At 42.6% G+C, this 17,872-nt stretch overlaps 1 protein-coding gene across 2 annotated transcripts in view; it reads left to right on the top strand.

Annotated features, from left to right (window-relative positions):
- Nucleotides 1-17,872, top strand: part of aig1 (androgen-induced 1 (H. sapiens)) — a 229,551-nt gene that overhangs the window by 180,340 nt on the left and 31,339 nt on the right. The gene's annotated exons all lie outside the window — the stretch shown is intronic.

The raw sequence follows: 17,872 nt of genomic DNA, 5'->3' as shown, positions 1-17,872 counted from the left end.
TGAGGAGACATTTGATAGATGTATACAATATTATGAGAGGGTAAATGAAAGCAGGCTTTTTCCACTGAGTTTGGGTAAGACTAGAACTAGAGTTTCTGGGCTAAGGGGTTAAATGATTAAGGGAAACAGGAGGGGAAACATCTTCTGTCAGAAGGTGGTGCGTGTGGAATGAGCTGCCAGTGGAAGTGGAGGATGTGGGTTAGACTTCAACATTTAAGAGAAATTTAGATAGGTACATGGATGGGAGGAGTATGGAGGGCTATAGTCCAGGTACAGATCAATGGAATGAAACATTTTAAGAGTTTGGCATGGACTAGATGGGCCAAAGGGCCTGTTTCTGTGCTTTAGTGCTTGATGACTGTACACCAGCAAAAATTTTTTGCTTAACCCTCAAGACTGTCCTGAAGAACCTTGGTATTAACCATTAATTATCACGTACTTGACTGGTGTTGGTGGTTTTAAGTGCACATCAAAGCATGCATTGAAACAAGGGAAACATTTTGCCTCTCTCCCAATCTCCCTCTCTCTCCCTCTCTCTCTCTTTCTCGCTTCCTCTTCCTCGCCCTCTCCCTCCTCCCCTCTCTCTTCCCCTTCTCTCTCCTTCCCTTTCTCTCTCTCTCTCTCTCTCTCTCTCTCTCTCTCTCTCTCTCTCTCTCTCTCTCTCTCTCTCTCTCTCTCTCTCTCTCTCGCTCTCTCTCGCTCTCTCTCTCTCTCTCTCCATCTCACTCTTTCTCTAGCTTTCTGTATTAGTGACTGAAAGTATTGGGGGTGAAATGGATTAAGGTATGTTGGCCATTTTAAGAACTGGGGGCAGAAGGTAGGCTGAGGGAGAGGTAGCTTGCTGGCAGGTGATAGGTGAGACCAGATAATGGGGAAGGTGGATGGGTGGGGGAGAGGGATGAAGTAAGAAGCTGGGAGGGGAGAGGTGGAAGAGGTAAAGGGCTGAAGAAGGAGGAATCTATTAGAAGGATACTATCTCTCAAAAATGCTTTTATGGTCAGTGGAATATCATTTTATTTGTGGATACTTTTTTAAGATTAGAAAATTTGCTTCCAATTTGTTTATAGCAAACTTCCAGTATTGTCAGTTGAGACATAGGTATAGTGGTCAACGTTCAAAGTTCACAGTAAATTTTTATCAATGTATATGTCACCATGCAGGCATTTACAGGAAAATAAAGAAAAACAATGGAATTTATGAAAACCTATACATTAACTAAGACTGACAAATAACCCAAGTGCAAAAGAAGACAAAATGTTGAAAAATAAACACAGTAAATAAATAATATGGAGAGCATGTATTGTAGAGTTCTTAACAGTGGGTTTATAGGCTGTGGAATCATTCAGCGTTGAGGTGAGTGAAGTTATCCACACTGGTTCAGAAACCTGATGGTTTTTTGACAATAACTGTTCCTGAACCTGTGCTGTTGTACCTCCTTCCTGATGGTGAGGGTCTTTGATGGTAGATACTGCTTTCTTGTGGCAGCGCTTCATGTAAATGCGCTAAGCATTGGGAAGGCCTTTACCTGTGACACAATACCTCTACAGTCCTTCGATAGGAACTTTTGTGTCCACCCAGGAGTTGTGCATTGCTCATGTGTCCTCAGTATAGACAGTGGAGTAACTCAGATCTTTGTGTTCATGTCTTTAGAGGGGCACCATTTTACTGAGGTGTGAGAATGCTGACCGTGCATTCAAAGGTACCACAGAGACTCAAAGAAATCAAGTTGCACTCTACTTAAGCAAGTTAAAATGGTCAGGTGGAATTGTCCATCACTGTAAACACAAGAGATTCTGCAGATGCTGGAAATCCAGATCAACACACACAAGATGCTGGAGGAGCTCAGTAGGTCAGGCAGCATCTATGGAGGGGAATAAACGGTCAACGTTCTGGATCAACACTCTCTCATCCATATACCTATCCAAACTTCTCTTATCATGAGTGTTTTTGTGAAATCTGAACTGTGACCTGATGGCTAACTATATCTGATAACAACAGGACCATTGAATAGTGTCCCCAAATGCAATGTAAGCATTCAGATGTACTGAATGGGACACAGCAAATTTATCGAACAACCAACACGAGCAATGATTGAGTGAGCTCAGGCTTGTCTCTTTGGAGAAAATGAGGATGAGAAGTGACTTGATGGAGGTGTACAAGATGATAAGAGGCATAGATCGAGTGGACAGCCAGTGTCCTATTCCCACTGTGGAAATAGTTAATATAACAAGACATAACTTTAAGATGATTGGAGAAAAGTACAAGGAGGATGTCGGAGATAGGTTCTTTACACAAAGAGTGGTGGCTGTACGGACACTCTGCCAGAGGTGGTGATAGAGGCAGATACATTAGGGACATTAAGTAATCTCTTAGGTAGGCACATGAAAAATTTGAGGGCTATGTAAAAAGGAAAGTTAGGTTGATCTTAGAGTGGATTAAAATGTTGGCACATCATTGTGAGCTAAAGAGCCTCTACTGTGCTGTCGTCTTCTATATTCTACGTTCTATGTGCTGGGGACAGACGCCAATTGTTGCCATACTTCTGGTACCAACATAGCATGCCCACAAATTATTAACCAAAATGGCTTTGGAATGTGGGAGGAACCCAGAACACCCAGAGGAAACCCAAACAGTCATGGGGAGAACGTACAAGCTCCTTACTGACAGCGGCAGGAATTGAACCCAGATTGCTGATGCTGTAAAGAGTTAGGCTCACTGCTACACAATGCTCAGCCAGATCTGGACCGTGGCACCATTGACTAACAAAATCCGATAGCAATTTCACTATCAAAATACATTCCCAAATGCATTGTAATTATATTCCTTCACTGAACCAGAATCAGAGGGTGGTTTATTATCGCTAAAACATGTGAATTTTGTTGTTTTGTGGCACAGTAAACAATACATAAAATATACCATAAGTTGCAATAAGTACACACTATAGCCACATTACTAGGTACTTCCTGCACATAATGAAGTGGCCACCGTGGGTATGTTCATGATCTTCTGCTGCCGTAGTCCATCCACTTCAAGGTTCGGTGTGTTGTGCATTCAGAGATGCTCTTCTGTAAACTATTGTTGTAATGTGTGGTTATTTGAGTTACTGTCACCTTCCTGTCAGCTTGAACCAGTCTGGCCTTTCTCTCTGACCTCTCTCATGAACTAGGCATTCTTGCCATCAGAGGTGCCTCTCACTGGATGTTTTTGTTTTTCATATCGTTCTCTGTAAAGTCCAGAGACTGTTGTGTGTAGAAATCCCAGGAGATCAGCAATTTCTGAAATACTCAAACCACTCCGTCTGGCACCAACAATCATTCCATGCTCAAAGTCACTTAGATCACATTTCCTTCCTATTCTGAAGTTTTGTCAGATCCTTTTAACCATGTCTGTATGCTTTAATACATAGAATTGCTGCACATAACTGGCTAATTTAATATTTGCATTAATGAACAGATGTACTGGTATACTTAATACAGTGGCCATTGAGTGTATATGTGAAGAAGTAAGTGGTTTAAAAAGACAGAAAAACAGCAAGTTAGTGTTCATGGGTTCACATATTTGAATGGGACAATTTTTATAGAACCAATGAGATGTCAGTCCATATGGCCAGAAGTTAACGGGCCACAGTGTGTGACCTTGAACATTATGGAGGGTTCAAGGCCATCCATTGAGCCAGGGGTCTTCAACAGACCAGTAAACCTCACCATCACACTGTAATTTAACCGTAGCCCTGCTCTGCTGATGTCTCCCTTCTGACACGAAAGCAGATCCTAGATTTACAAGCCCTCTGTTATTCAGAGAGGAACCGCAGCAATGTTTTAATTAATAACGACTTCTCTTCAACAACTGGAGGCTGCTGAAGTGACAATAAAGGACCTAAATCAGGAGCTATCGCTCCAGCACACATCCCACGCAGAGCTCTGAAGTGGTATAGACAGGAGCTCTGGCGAAGGCTGATAGGCAGCGAATTATTTTAAACACTCTGAATAATAATTAACTCCGCAGGCTGTCATCAAGGTGTAGCAGTTACAAATGAGTCAGACCCGCTTTTGTGCATTTTTGGTGTCGAGGCTTCGAAAAGGTGACGGCATCCTTTTTTCCACATTCCTTTTTGCCCCTCCAGAAGATGCTAACCCATCAGGTGGATGACAGAATAGATAGCTTTATGGACTATACAAAGATAAGTGGAGGAGCAGGTAGTGTTGAGGAAGAAAGGAGTCTACAGGAGGATTTAGACAATCACAAGGATTCAAGATTTTTAAATGTTATTTCCGGTACTCTAGTATAAAGGAAACCAAAATAATTGTTACTCCGGATCCAAGGCTACGCAAAAACAAAGGCAAGAGATAAAGAACAGAATTTTTAAAAAGACGATAAATAGATAAGATAGCTTATTTACATAGATTGTGTATACATAAAGCAATCTGGAGTATGGGCAAAAAGTGGCAGATGGAATACAGTGTAGGGAAGTAGCTGGTTGTGCACTTTGGTAGAAGGAATAAAGGCATAGACTATTTTCTGAACAGGGAGAAGGTTCAAAAATCAAAGGTTCACAGGAACTTTGGGAGTTCTCGTGCAAGTTAACTTGCAGGTTGAGTTGGTGGTGAGGAAGGCAAATACAATATTATAAGTGCCTAATTCTGGTCCTATGTTTTATAGTCTTATGGCTACCCAGATGGAATATGAGTTGGTGCTACTCTGACCTGAGTTTGGCCTCATTGTGGCAGTGGAGGAGACCATGTTGGAATGAAAATAGGAAATTGAATTGAAATGGTTGGCCATGGAGGGTTAGGTGGGCGGGAAGGGTTAGACTGGTTAGGAATAGGTAATAGTGTAAGCACAACTTTGAGGGCCAAAAGGTCTGCATTCAGTTATTTATTTAGAGATACAACATGGAACAGGCCCTTCCAGTTCAATGAGCCTGCACCACTCCGGTTCCCCCCTATTTAACACTAGCCTAATGACAGGACAATTTACAATGGCCACTAACTTCAATGGCCAATTCACAGTCTTTGGACTGTGGGAGGAAACCGGAACACCTGGAGAAAACCACAGGTTCATCAAGTCAAGTCAAGTCTAGTCAAGTCAAGTCAAGTCACTTTTATTGTCATTTCGACCATAACTGCTATGTACAGTACATCGTAAAAATGAGACTTTTTCAGGACCATGGTGTTACATGACACAGTACAAAAACTAGACTGAACTACGTAAAAAACAACACAGAGAAAAAAAACAACTACACTAGACTACAGACCTACCCAGGACTGCATAAAGTGCACAAAAACAGTGCAGGCATTACAATAAATAATAAACAAGACAATAGGGCAGTAAGGTGTCAGTCCAGGCTCTGGGTATTGAGGAGTCTGATAGCTTGGGGGAAGAAACTGTTACATAGTCTGGTCATGAGAGCCTGAATGCTTCGGTGCCTTTTGCCAGACAGCAGGAGAGAGAAGAGATTGTATGAGGGGTACGTGCGGTCCTTCAAAATGCAGCTTGCTTTGCAGATGCAGCGTGTAGTGTAAATGTCCATGATGGCGGGAAGAGAGACCCCAATGATCTTCTCAGCTGATCTCACTATCCGCTGCAGGGTCTTGCGATCTGAGATGGTGCAATTTCCAAACCAGGCAGTGATGCAGCTGCTCAGGAAGCTCTCAATACAACCCCTGTAGAATGTGATGAGGATAGGGGGGGGGGGCGTGTGGGAGATGGACTTTCCTCAGCCTTCGCAGAAAATAGAGATGCTGCTGGGCTTTCTTTGCTATGGAGCTGGTGTTGAGGGACCAGGTGAGATTCTCTGCCAGGTGAACACCAAGAAATCTGGTGCTCTTATCGATCTCTACCGAGGAGCCATTGATGTTCAGTGGGGAGTGGTCGCTCTGTGCCCTCCTGAAGTCAATGATCATCTCTTTTGTTTTGTTCACATTCAGAGACAGGTTGTTGGCTCTGCACCAGTCCGTTAGCCGCTGCACCTCCTCTCTGTAAGCTGACTCGTCGTTCATGAGAAGGACATATAAGTTACTTATAGACAGTGCTGGAATTTAACTGTGAACTCCGACACCCCAAGCTCTAATAGTGCCGCGCTGACCACTATGCCACCATGGCACCTTTAAAATTGTTCTGAACCGTACTCTGTTCCTTGTTTTTACAGTGATTTATTCTGAAAGCGTGGTCAAGAGTAGATCAACAGAGAGAGCCTTTCAACATGACCAATACCAATCAGTCAACCAAATTCTGAATCAATTCAACAGATAGAACATTACCACACAATACAGGCCCTTCGGCCCACAATGTTGTGCCGATCTACACTGCCAGAGTAGGGTCACTTGGAGCAGCGATGCAGAACATTGTAGCTCAGAACATTGCACAGTTCAGCACAGTGCAAGCCTTTTGGTCCTCTTCAAGGACTCTTCATCTCATGTTCTTGATATTTATTGTTTATTTATTATAATTGTTTCTTTTTGTATTTGTACAGTTTGTTGTCTTTTGCACATCGGCTTGTCCATCTTGATATGTGTTGTCTTTCATTTATTTCTTTGTGTGTGTTCTTCTTTGTTCTACTGTAAATGCCCAGAAGAAAATGAACCTCATGGTTGTATATGCTGACGTACATGTACTTTGATAATAAATTTACTTTGAGCTTTAAACTTTGAACTTTGATGCTGTGCCAACCGTCATAACCCTACTCAGCGATCAATCTAACCCCACCCTCCTAGACAGCCCATACTCCTCCATTTTGTGATGACATTTTAACTTGCTCCAAAGTCAATCTAATGGTTCCCTCCCACACAGCCCTCCATTTTTCTATCATTCATGTGCCTATCTAAGAGTCTTTCAAGTGTCCCTATCATATCAGCCTCTATCACTACCCCTGGCAGGGCACTGTATGCACCAGCCACGCTCTATGTAAAAAACTTATCTTTGACATCTCCATTATAATTCTCTCAAATTACCATAAAAGGATCATCATCATCATTATGTGCCATGTCGTATGATGTGGGTGATCATGGTCTAGCCCTTGATTGTTCTTGGCAATTTTTTCTACAGAAGTGGTTTGTCATTGCCTTCTTCTGGGCAGTGTCTTTACAGGGCAGATGACCCCAATACTATTCAGAGACTGTCTGCCTGGCATCAGTGGTCGCATAGCCAGGACTTGTGATATGCACTGGTGGCTCATACGACCATCCACCGCCTGTTCCCATGGCTTCATGTCACCCCGATCAGGAGGGATAAGCAGGTGCTACACCTTGCCCAAGGATGGCCTACAGGTTAGCAGAGGGAAGAAGTGCCTTGCACCTCCATTGATAGAGCTGTCTGTCCACCCCACCACCGTATGCAAAAGGATATCCTCTGGTGTTCGCCATTGCTGCCTTGAGAAAACGGTACTGTCTGTCAGCTATAACAGTCTGGCAGTCTGCGAAGCATGAGATCGCTGGGGCTGTTGCTTGCAGAGTTTACACCAAATTCAAAAGGCAAACCGGACCTGTTGGGTATTTCTGCAGAAACTTAAAATTATTTGGGTTATCAGACACTTAGCAAGGGCCAAAATAAAGAAGTTAAATGGAAGTGGGGCGGCCATTGCGGGGGTGGCCAGCGTGTTGGAGTGGGACAAAATTAGAGTTGGGAACTGAGGCTTTGGCAAGGAGAGAGGGAGACTAGGTTAAGGTTTTTTGTCAAGTTTCTCTTTATTTCTTTATGAGTGCCCAACTAGAGCAGTGAGAGTGGACCCCAGGTCAGTGATGCACTCCTTATTGAAGATGTGGCTCCAGTCTCCCTGATTGCTACATCTGCAAGAACTGCATTCCGGATACAACTCGTTACAGACCGTGTTAGTGAACAGGAGCTAGACCTGGATCACCTCGGCTCAAAAGGGGGAATGAAGAGGTGAGAGTTAGAAGCTACAGGGAGGTAGTCACCCCTAAGCTGTAAGAGGTAGGTAGCTGAGTGACTGTCAGCAGAGGGAAAGGAAATGAATGGGCTTCTCTCAATAATAAGTATACCGTTCTGAATATTTTTGGGGGGGATCACATATATCAAGGAAAAGCCACAGCAACCAAGTCTCTGGCACTGAGTCTGGCTCTGTGGCTCAGAAAAGAAAGGAACTGACTGAACATAATACTCCAAGTGTGGCTTTGCCAGTGTCACATATAACTGTAACATAACATTCAGACTTCGATACTCAGCGCCCTGATCGATGAAGGCCAGCATGCGTAAAGCTTCCTTTACCTCCCTGTCTGACAACACTGCCAGGGGCCCATGTGCTGGCACTCCAAGGTCCACCTGTTCTACAATATCCTCCAGGGCCATGCCGTCCACTATGAAAGTCGGACCTGGAATTAACTTTCCAAAGTGCAACACTTTGCACTTATCCAACTTAAACTCCACTTGCCATTCCTTGGCCCACTTCCTCACCTGATCAATGCCCCTCTGTAATTTTCAATAACCTTCTTCATTGTTTACCACACCATCTTTTTTTCAAAGTTCAAAGTAAATTTATTATCAAAGTACGTATATGTCACCATATACAAGCCTGGAATGCACTTTCTCATGGGCATTCACAGTAGAACAAAGAATAGAATGTTCCTACAAGTGTATCATTGAAAAACTACACATAAACAAAGAGTGACAAATAACAAATGTGCAAAAGAAGATAAACGTGCAAATAAATAAATAAATGATTAGATAGATGCATAAATAAATACCAAGAACGTGAGTTGCAGAGTCCTTGAAAGTGAGTCCAAAGGTTGTTTTTTTTTTCAGTGTCATCTTCAAAATTACTAATTATGCCCTGAGCATTGTTACTTAGACTATTGATGGGATGCCATGGTAATGTAGCGGTGAACGCGATTCATTGCCAGTTTGGGTGTTGGAGTTTGGAGTTTATACCCAATGCTGGTGTCCTCTATCAGAAGTTTGTACATCCTTCCTGTGACCATGTGCATTCCACTGGATGTTCCAGTTTCCTCCCATGGTCCAAGGACGTACTAGTTGGTAGGTTAATTGCTCATTACAAATCTTCCTATGGTTAAGCTAGGGTTAAATAGGCGGGCTGTTGGGCAGAGCAGATCGTTGGGCTAGAGTGGCCTCTTCCGTGCTCTGTCTCTAAATAAATAAATAAATAAATAAATATAAATGATAATATGTATGTGGAACTTCATAATCACAGTAAGTTAATTCCTACATGCCCTGCGAAATGGCCTTACAGACTATACAGCCTCATTGTATTGAGTAGTTTCCTAGAAAGGACTGAAGTGGTTCAAGAACATGGTCACCGTCACCTTCTTAATGACATACAGGTTGAGCATTAGCAAAGCCATTTAACCAGCAACTGACCAATAAATAATGCATTGCAATGGTCAGATCATCAAGCAACACCCCACACCTACTGTGTTGTAAGCTTCTTTGAGCTCTTTAAGAAGGGGGGGAGGTGGAAGAAAGGATAGTACAGTTAGCCTGACTTCAGATGTTGGAGTCTATTACTAAGGATGAGGTTTTGGTATACCTAGAGGCACATGATAAAATAGACCAAAGTCAACATGGTTTCCTCAAGGAGGATATCTTGCCTGACAAATTTATTAGAACGCTTTGAGGAAATAACAAGCAGAATTTATTGATGTTGTGTACTTGAATTTCCTGAAGGCTTTTGACAAGGTACCGCACATAAAGCTGCTTAACAAGATGAGAGCCCATGGTATTACAAGAAATATACTGGTATGGATAGAAGATTGGCTGACTGGCGGGAAGCAAAGAGTAGGAATAAAGGTGTCCTTTGCTGGACGGCTGCTGATGACTAGCTCTGTTCTGCAGGGGTTGGTGTTGGGACCACTTCTTTTCACGTTACATGTCCATGATTTGGATGATGGAATTCATAGCTTTGTGGACAATACGAAGATAGGTGGAGGAGCAGGAAGTGTAGAGGAAGAAGGAAGTCTGCAGAAGCACAAAGATGGGTTGGGAGAATGGGCAAGTAAGTGGCAGATTAAATGTAGTGTATGGAACTGTATGGCTGTGCACTTTGGTGGAAGGAATAAAGATGTAGACTATAATCTAAAAGAAGAGAAAATTCACAAATTAGTGATGCAAAAGGACTTTGGAGTCCTCGTGTAGGATTCTCTAAAGGTTAACTTGCACGTTGAGTCCTTGATGAGGAAGGCAAATGCATTGTTAGCATTCATTTTGAGAGGACTAGAATATAAGAGCGGGGATGTAATGCTATGGTGTTATAAGGCATTCATCAGACCAGGCTTGTAGCATTGTGAGCTGATTTGGCCCCTTGTCTAAAAAAACATGATTTCGAGAATGAAAGGGTTAACATTTGATGGCTTTGGGTCTGTACTCACTGGAGTTTAGAAGAATGAGGGTGAACCTCATTGAAATCTAACAAATATTGAAAGGTCTGAATTAAGTGGATTTCGGGAGGATGTTTTCTATAGTGAATGAGACTAGGACCGGGGGCACAGTTTCAGAATAGAGAGATGTCCATTTAGAACAGAGATGAGGAGGAATTTCTTCAGCCAGAGGGTAATGAATCTGTGGATTCATTGCTACATACAGCTGTGGAGACCGTCATTGGGTATATTAAAGGTGGAGTTTAATAGGTTCTTGATTAGTTAGGTTATCAAAAGTTACATGGAGAAAGCAGGAGAATGAAATTGAGAGGGATAATAAATCAGCCATGATGGGAAGCTGAAGTCAATTCAATGGGCTGAATGGCCGAACTCTGCTCCTATGTCTTATGGCCGTATAGTCTTATGAAGTTTGTCTGCCTTTGAGGTGGAATTTAAAAAAGATCTCAAGACATCCAGTCAACAAAAAGGCAATCCGACTATTTGGGAAGGGCGACACCATACGGAGTTGATAAACATCAGAACCGGGTTTAATATCATTGGCATCTGTTGTGAAATTTGTTGTTATGCAGCAGCAGTACATTGCAATACACAATGATAGAGAAAAAACCTGAATTGCAGTAAGTGTATATATAGTAGTTAAATTAAATTAGTGCAAAAAAAAAGAAATAAAAATAAGCAGTAAAGGAGAGTTCATGGGTTCAATGTCCATTCAGAAATCAGATGGTAGATGGGAAGAAGCTCCTCCTGAATTATTGTGGGTCTTCAGACTCCTGTACCTTCCGCAGATGGTAGCAATGAGAAGGGGGCATGACCTAGGTAACGGGGGTCCTAATGATGGTGTCATCGATACAATGGAGTCTTAGTGCCCACAATGGAGATGGCTAAGTTTACAACACTCTGCAGCTTGTTTCGATTCTGTGCAGTAGCTCCCTCCCCCGAACCTGTAAGCGAGATATACCTGCAAGACCCTTTGTATGGCAGCAGGTCCTTCAGCCCATCGAGTCCATGCCGACAATCAAGCACGCAATTATACTGGATTACTATAAGGTAAAGGTAAGGATGAGTTTTATTTGTCACTCGTACATCGAAACAGTTAGTGAAATGGGTCATTTGCGTCAACCACCAGCACACTTTGAGGATGTGCTAATGTCAGCCCACAATGGTCGCAATGCTTCCAGTGCCTACTAAGCCTGCCCACAACTTACTCCGATGTCTTTGGAATGTGGGAGGAAACCCACAGGTCCACAAGGAGAATGTACAAATTCCTGACAGATTCCAATGGGAATTGAACGTCAGTCAGTGATCTCTAGTAATAGAAAGCATTGTGGTAACTGTTACATTGTCATGGCTGCCCAACTTAATTGAATATATCACAGTCCTGGGCATTCTTCTTCTGTCGTCTCTCATCGGGCAGAAGATACAAAAGCCTTAAAGCATGTACAAGTAGGCTCAAGGACAGCATCTATCCAGTTATTATAAGACTACTACCAGTGCCCTAATACAATAAGATAGGCTCTTGACCGCACAGTCTACCTCATTATGGCCTTGCACCTTATTGTCTAACTCACAAGTTTAAAGTGGACAACCATTAATGAGTGACTAACTCAGGTTTGTGCTGTGAAGTGCTTGAGATGCCAAGAGGACAAGAAAGTTCCTGATTGTCTGAATTACCCGGAAACTGAGAGAACAAAGCAGGATGTGGAACACACACACAAAATGCTGGAGGAACTCAGAAGGTCAGGCACCATCTATGGAGGAGAATAAACAGCTAATGAAGGGCCTTCACCCAAAATGTCAACTATTTATTCCCCTCCAGAGATGCTGCCTGACTTCCTCCAGCATTTTGGGTGTTTTGTTCTAGATTTCTAGCATCAGCAGAATCTCTTGTGCTGAGGATAAAAAGTTCTGCTGGCATATTTGCCTTCAGTCTGTTGTACTCGTGGGGCTCAGTGGAAACTTAGAACATAGTACAGCACACAGTACAGGCCCTTTGGCCCACGATGTTACTTCGATGTGGCAGGATACTTGGAAGTGTGGAGGAGCAGAGGGATCTGGGGGTACATGTCCACAGATCCCTGAAAGTTGCCTCACAGTTAGTTAAGAAAGCTTATGGAATGTTAGCCTTCATAAGTCGAGGGATAGAGTTTAAGAGTCGTGGGATAATGATGCAGCTCTATAAAACTCTGGTTAGGCCACACTTGGAGTACTGTGTCCAGTTCTGGTCACCTCACTATAGGAAGGATGTGGAAGCATTGGAAAGGGTACAGAGGAGATTTACCAGGATGCTGTCTGGTTTAGAGTGTATGGATTATGATCAGAGATTAAGGGAGCTAGGACTTTACTCTCTGGAGAGAAGGAGGATGAGAGGAGACATGATAGAGGTATACAAGATATTAAGAGGAATAGATAGAGTGGACAGCCAGTGCCTCTTCCCCAGGGCACCACTGCTCAGTACAAGAGGACATGGCTTTAAGGTAAAGGGTGGAAAGTTCAAGGGGGATATTAGAGGAAGGTTTTTCACTCAGAGAGTGGTTGGTGTGTGGAATGCACTGCCTGAGTCAGTGGTGGAGGCAGATACACTAGTGAAATTTAAGAGACTACTAGACAGGTATATGGAGGAATTTAAGGTGGAGGGTTATATGGGAGGCAGAGTTTAAGGGTTGGCACAGCATTGTGGGCCGAAGGGCCTGTACAATGCTGTATTGTTCTATGTTCTATGTTGTGTCGATATTTTAACCTACTCTAAGATCAATCTAATCCTCCCCCCTCCCACATAGCCTTCATTTTTCTATCATCCAGACAGACAGACATACTTTATTGATCCCGAGGGAAATTGGGTTTCGTTACAGTCGCACCAACCAAGAATAGTGTAGAAATAGCAATATAAAACCATAAATAATTAAATAATAATAGGTAAATTCAACCAAGTGGAAATAAGTCCAGGACCAGCCTATTGGCTCAGGGTGTCTGACACTCTGAGGGAGGAGTTGTAAAGTTTGATGGCCACAGACAGGAATGACTTCCCATGACGCTCAGTGTTTGTTGCATCTCGATGGAATGAGTCTCTGGCTGAATGTACTCCTGTGCCTAACCTGTACATTATGGAGTGGATGGGAGACATTGTCCAAGATGGCATGCAACTTGGACAGCATCCTCTTTTCAAACACCACCATCAGAGAGTCCAGTTCCACCCCCACAACATCACTGGCCTTATGAATGAGTTTGTTGATTCTGTTGGTGTCTGCTACCCTCAGCCTGCTGCCCCAGCACACAACAGCAAACATGATAGCACTGGCCACCACAGACTCGTAGAACATCCTCAGCGTCATCTGGCAGATGTTAAAGGACCTCATGTGCCTACCTAAGAGATTATTAAATGTCCCTAATGTATCTGATTCTACCACCACTTCTGGCAGGGCATTGCATGCACCCTCCACTCTTGGTGTAAAAATTTTACCTCTGATACATCCCTTATACTTCCCTCCCATCACCTAAAAAGGACTTCTCTGGTGCTGCCTTGGGAAAATAGTGCTGGCTGTCAACTCTATCAATGTGACTTTCTGCTGAGCACAAGTTCGCTGTGACAGTTGCTTGCAGACTTTAGCACCAAATTAAAAATGCAAATAGGGCTTGTTTGGACTTCCTTCAGAAATTTAAGTCTGTTTATGTTATTAGACACAAAGCAAGGGCCAAGGTAAGGGAAAGAAGTGAGGTTTAATTACTTTAAAATTATGCTCCTTATTACCCATTTCTGCTGTGAGAAAATGTCCCCGGCTATCCATTCAATGTATGCCTCTTAACATCTTATATGACTTTATCGAGTAAACTTTCACACTCCTTTGTTCCAAAGAGAAAAGTCCTAGCTTGCTTAACCTAACGTCATAAGATATGCTCTCCCCAGCAAGCATCCTGGTAAATCTCCTCTGCAAAGCAACCATTCACAGAAGTTTACGTGGGTTTGTAGAAGTCTGACAAATCGATTGTACGATGGTTGTGGAAGGATTCAGACCATATTGAGCTTTCTCGTTCGAGCCTTACTGCTAACCTAGACAGAGGATGGAGAGGATGCTTCTAATAGTGGGAGAGTCTAGGACCAGGGGTCACAGCTTCAGAATAGAAGGATGTCCCTTTGGCTAAAGAAATTCCTCTTCCTCTCTTTTCCGGTGGTGAATCTGTGGAATTTGCTGTCACAGATGGCTTTGGAGGCCAAGTTATCAGGTATATTTAAAATGGAGGTTCTTGATTAGTCAGTGAGTAAAAGATTACGGAAGGGAGCAACAGAATGGGGTTGAGGGGATAATAATTCAGCCATGATTGATTGACAGAGCAGGCTCAATGGGTCAAAGGGTCTAATTCTGCTCCTACGTCTTATGGTCTTAAATTTACTGAAACATTTGAGATGGACAATAAGTTATTATCCTGCCAAAGGTGTCATATCTATATCAGTGAAACAAAGAATACAGGAAAGGTAGAAGTCAAGCAAAACCTTATCATTCGTAGAAATCACATCTCTCGTGGCTTTCCTTGTAAGATCATTGAACATCACCTTGCACTGAGGTACTGGAGACTGCTTTTTAACAATTTCCCTTCATTTTTCCCAACTAATCCACTTAGAAATTTCCTGTGCTCCGTTTCCATGACAATCATCTAGCAGCACTTCTCAGAACCTTGGCACCCATCCTGGCAGTTTCACACCTCCCAACTCCCACTGGATGTTCCTCTCCAGAAACACGTCATCCCCTTTCATAGGAACACGCAAAGAACCACAATGAAAATCACCACCTCCAGATACATAAACCAATTCCTTGCAGAACGGAAATTCATTAGTGAGTCTCACAGTGGATTGGTTTGCAAGTGTATTGCTGGCCCATAGTTAGAATGAGCTGCACTTCATCAAATCCCATTCAGTTTATTTTTCTCAAGTTCAAATTCAAGTTTATTGTCATTCAACATGTATATTGCCAAACAAAACAACTTTTTTCCAGACTAAGGTGCACAACACAGTACATATAACTCACACACAACACATAAAGCAGTATTACCACACATAAATTAACAAAGAATAAAATATATTCCAGAACACTGACATTGACATTTCCCTGGCATTGAAATGTCCTTTTAGAACAGAGATGAGGAGGAATTTCTTCAGCCAAGGGGTGGTAAATCTATGGAATTCATTGTCACCAAAGGCAGTGGACACCAAGTGATTGGGTGTATTCAGAGTGAAGAATGATTCCATCATTCTTAAAGTGAATCACCTTTCCAGGTATTAAGTGAATCATGCTCTCCTATGCCAGGACCGTGCCCATCCAAGACGTTCTCTCATCTCTGCCTCCCATTGGGTAGAAGATATAAAAGTCTGAAAGCATGTACCACCAGGCTCAAGGACTGTTTCTACCCTGCTGTTGTAAAATTATTGAATGGTTCCCTTGTGCAATAAGTTGGACTCTTTACCTGATGTCATAAACACCGATTTCTCCTTCCAGTAAACACATTCTCCCCACACCCTTCCTCTATTCCCCACTCTGACCTTTTACCTCTTCTCAACTGTCTATTACCTCCTACTGGGTCCCTTTCTCCCATGGTCCACTCTTCTCTCCTATTAGATTCCTTCTTCTCCAGCCGCTACCTTTCCCATTCACTTGGCTTCACCTATCACCTTCCAGCTAGCCTTCTTGCACCCCCAACTTCTTTATTCTGGCATCTACCCCTTCCTTCCCACTCCCGAAAAAGGATCTCATCCTGAAACGTGAACTGTTTGCCCATTTCCATAGGTGCTGCCTGACCTGCTGAGTTCGTCCAGCATTTTGTGTGCGTTGCTTGGGATTTCCAGCACCTCCAGACTTTTTCATGCTCTTGATGTAACAATCTACCTTTTCATGACCTTGAACTTCATTGTCTGCCTAAACTGCACTTCCTCTGTAACTGTAATACTTTACTCTACATTCTGTTATTGTTTTTCCTTGTACTCTCTCAGATGTGATGCATTAACCTGTCAGGATGGTACAAAAGACAATTTTTTCCTCTGCACTTTGGTACAGGTGAAAATAATAAAACAAATTGATTTGAGTAAGTGATGACTAACAGTGCAAGCTAATGGCTATAAGGCATAGGAGCAGGATAAGGCCATTCAGCCCATCAAGTCTGCTCCACCATGAATGATTTATTATCTCTCTCAGTGTCATCCGTCTGTCTTCTCACCATAACCTTTGACACTTTTACTAATCAAGAACCGATCAACCTCCACTTTAGATACACCCAATGACTTGCCCTACACAAAATAAACCAAGTGACAGAGCAGACTCGATGGGCTGAATGGCCTAATTCTGCTCCAATGTCTTATGGACTTACAGTACATTCTGTGTTCCTTTTACTGTCTCTGTGTAAATATGTTTGGTATGACTGGTATGGATTGCATGCAAAGCAAAAACATTTCGATCTGTCTGAGTTTCTGAAGCTTCCATTGGCTGGGGACAACCGTGGATGTTGCATCCAATACAGAATTTTAAGGTGCCAGCAGCCCATCTTTGACTCTTCTCTTGTCAGTAGAAATGTTCCGCTTGGCTTAGTAGCTAAGCCACACATGAAGGCCAAGAGCTGGACGTGGTTGTCATAGGCTATTTGAGATGAACATCTTTGGGAGCATTTAATAGGTAGTGGGATCTTATCCACTACTCTCCCCCTCACCACCCCGGCTATGACAACCTAAAGGAACCTCTATTTCAGTCATCATTATCATTATGTGCCATGTCGTATGACATAGTTGATCCTGGTTGCATGACCATGATTGTTCTTGGCAAATTTTTCTACAGAAGTGGTTTGCCATTGCCTTCCCCTGGGCAGTGTCTTTACAAGACAGGTGATCCCAACCATTATCAGTACCCTTCAGAGATTGTCTACCTGGTGTCAGAGGTTGCATATGCAGTTTCTCAGTATATTCAACAATAATGAAGGGTTGTAGACTCAGTCAGTTCCATTACAATCAAAAGCCTCTCAACCATCAGGATCATCTTCAAAAGGTGATGCCTCAAGAAGGTAGCATCCACCATGAAGGACGATACCACCCAGGATAAGCCCTCTTCTCTTTACTACCATCAGGGATGAGGTACAGGACCCGGAAGATACACACTCAACATTTTAGAAACAGCTTCTTCACCTCCGCTATCAGATTTCTGAATGGACAATGAATCCATGAACACTGCCTCAGTATATTTTCCTTTTTTGGACTATTATTTTATTTATGTTTATTGTCACTAATAGTAATTTGTTATAGATAGATAGATAGATAGATAGATACTTTATTCATCCCCATGGGGAAATTCAACATTTTTTCCAATGTCCCATACACTTGTTGTAGCAAAAACTCCTTACATACAATACTTAACTCAGTAATAATATGATATGCATCTAAATCACTAACTCAAAAAGCATTAATAATAGCTTTAAAAAAAAAAAGTTCTTAAGTCCTGGCAGTTGAATTGTAAAGCCTAATGGCATTGGGGAGTATTGACCTCTTCATCCTGTCT

This window comes from Hemitrygon akajei, chromosome 7 (assembly GCF_048418815.1).
Source record: "Hemitrygon akajei chromosome 7, sHemAka1.3, whole genome shotgun sequence".
NCBI classification, from domain to species: domain Eukaryota; kingdom Metazoa; phylum Chordata; class Chondrichthyes; order Myliobatiformes; family Dasyatidae; genus Hemitrygon; species Hemitrygon akajei.
This window is presented reverse-complemented; position numbering and strand designations above follow the sequence as displayed.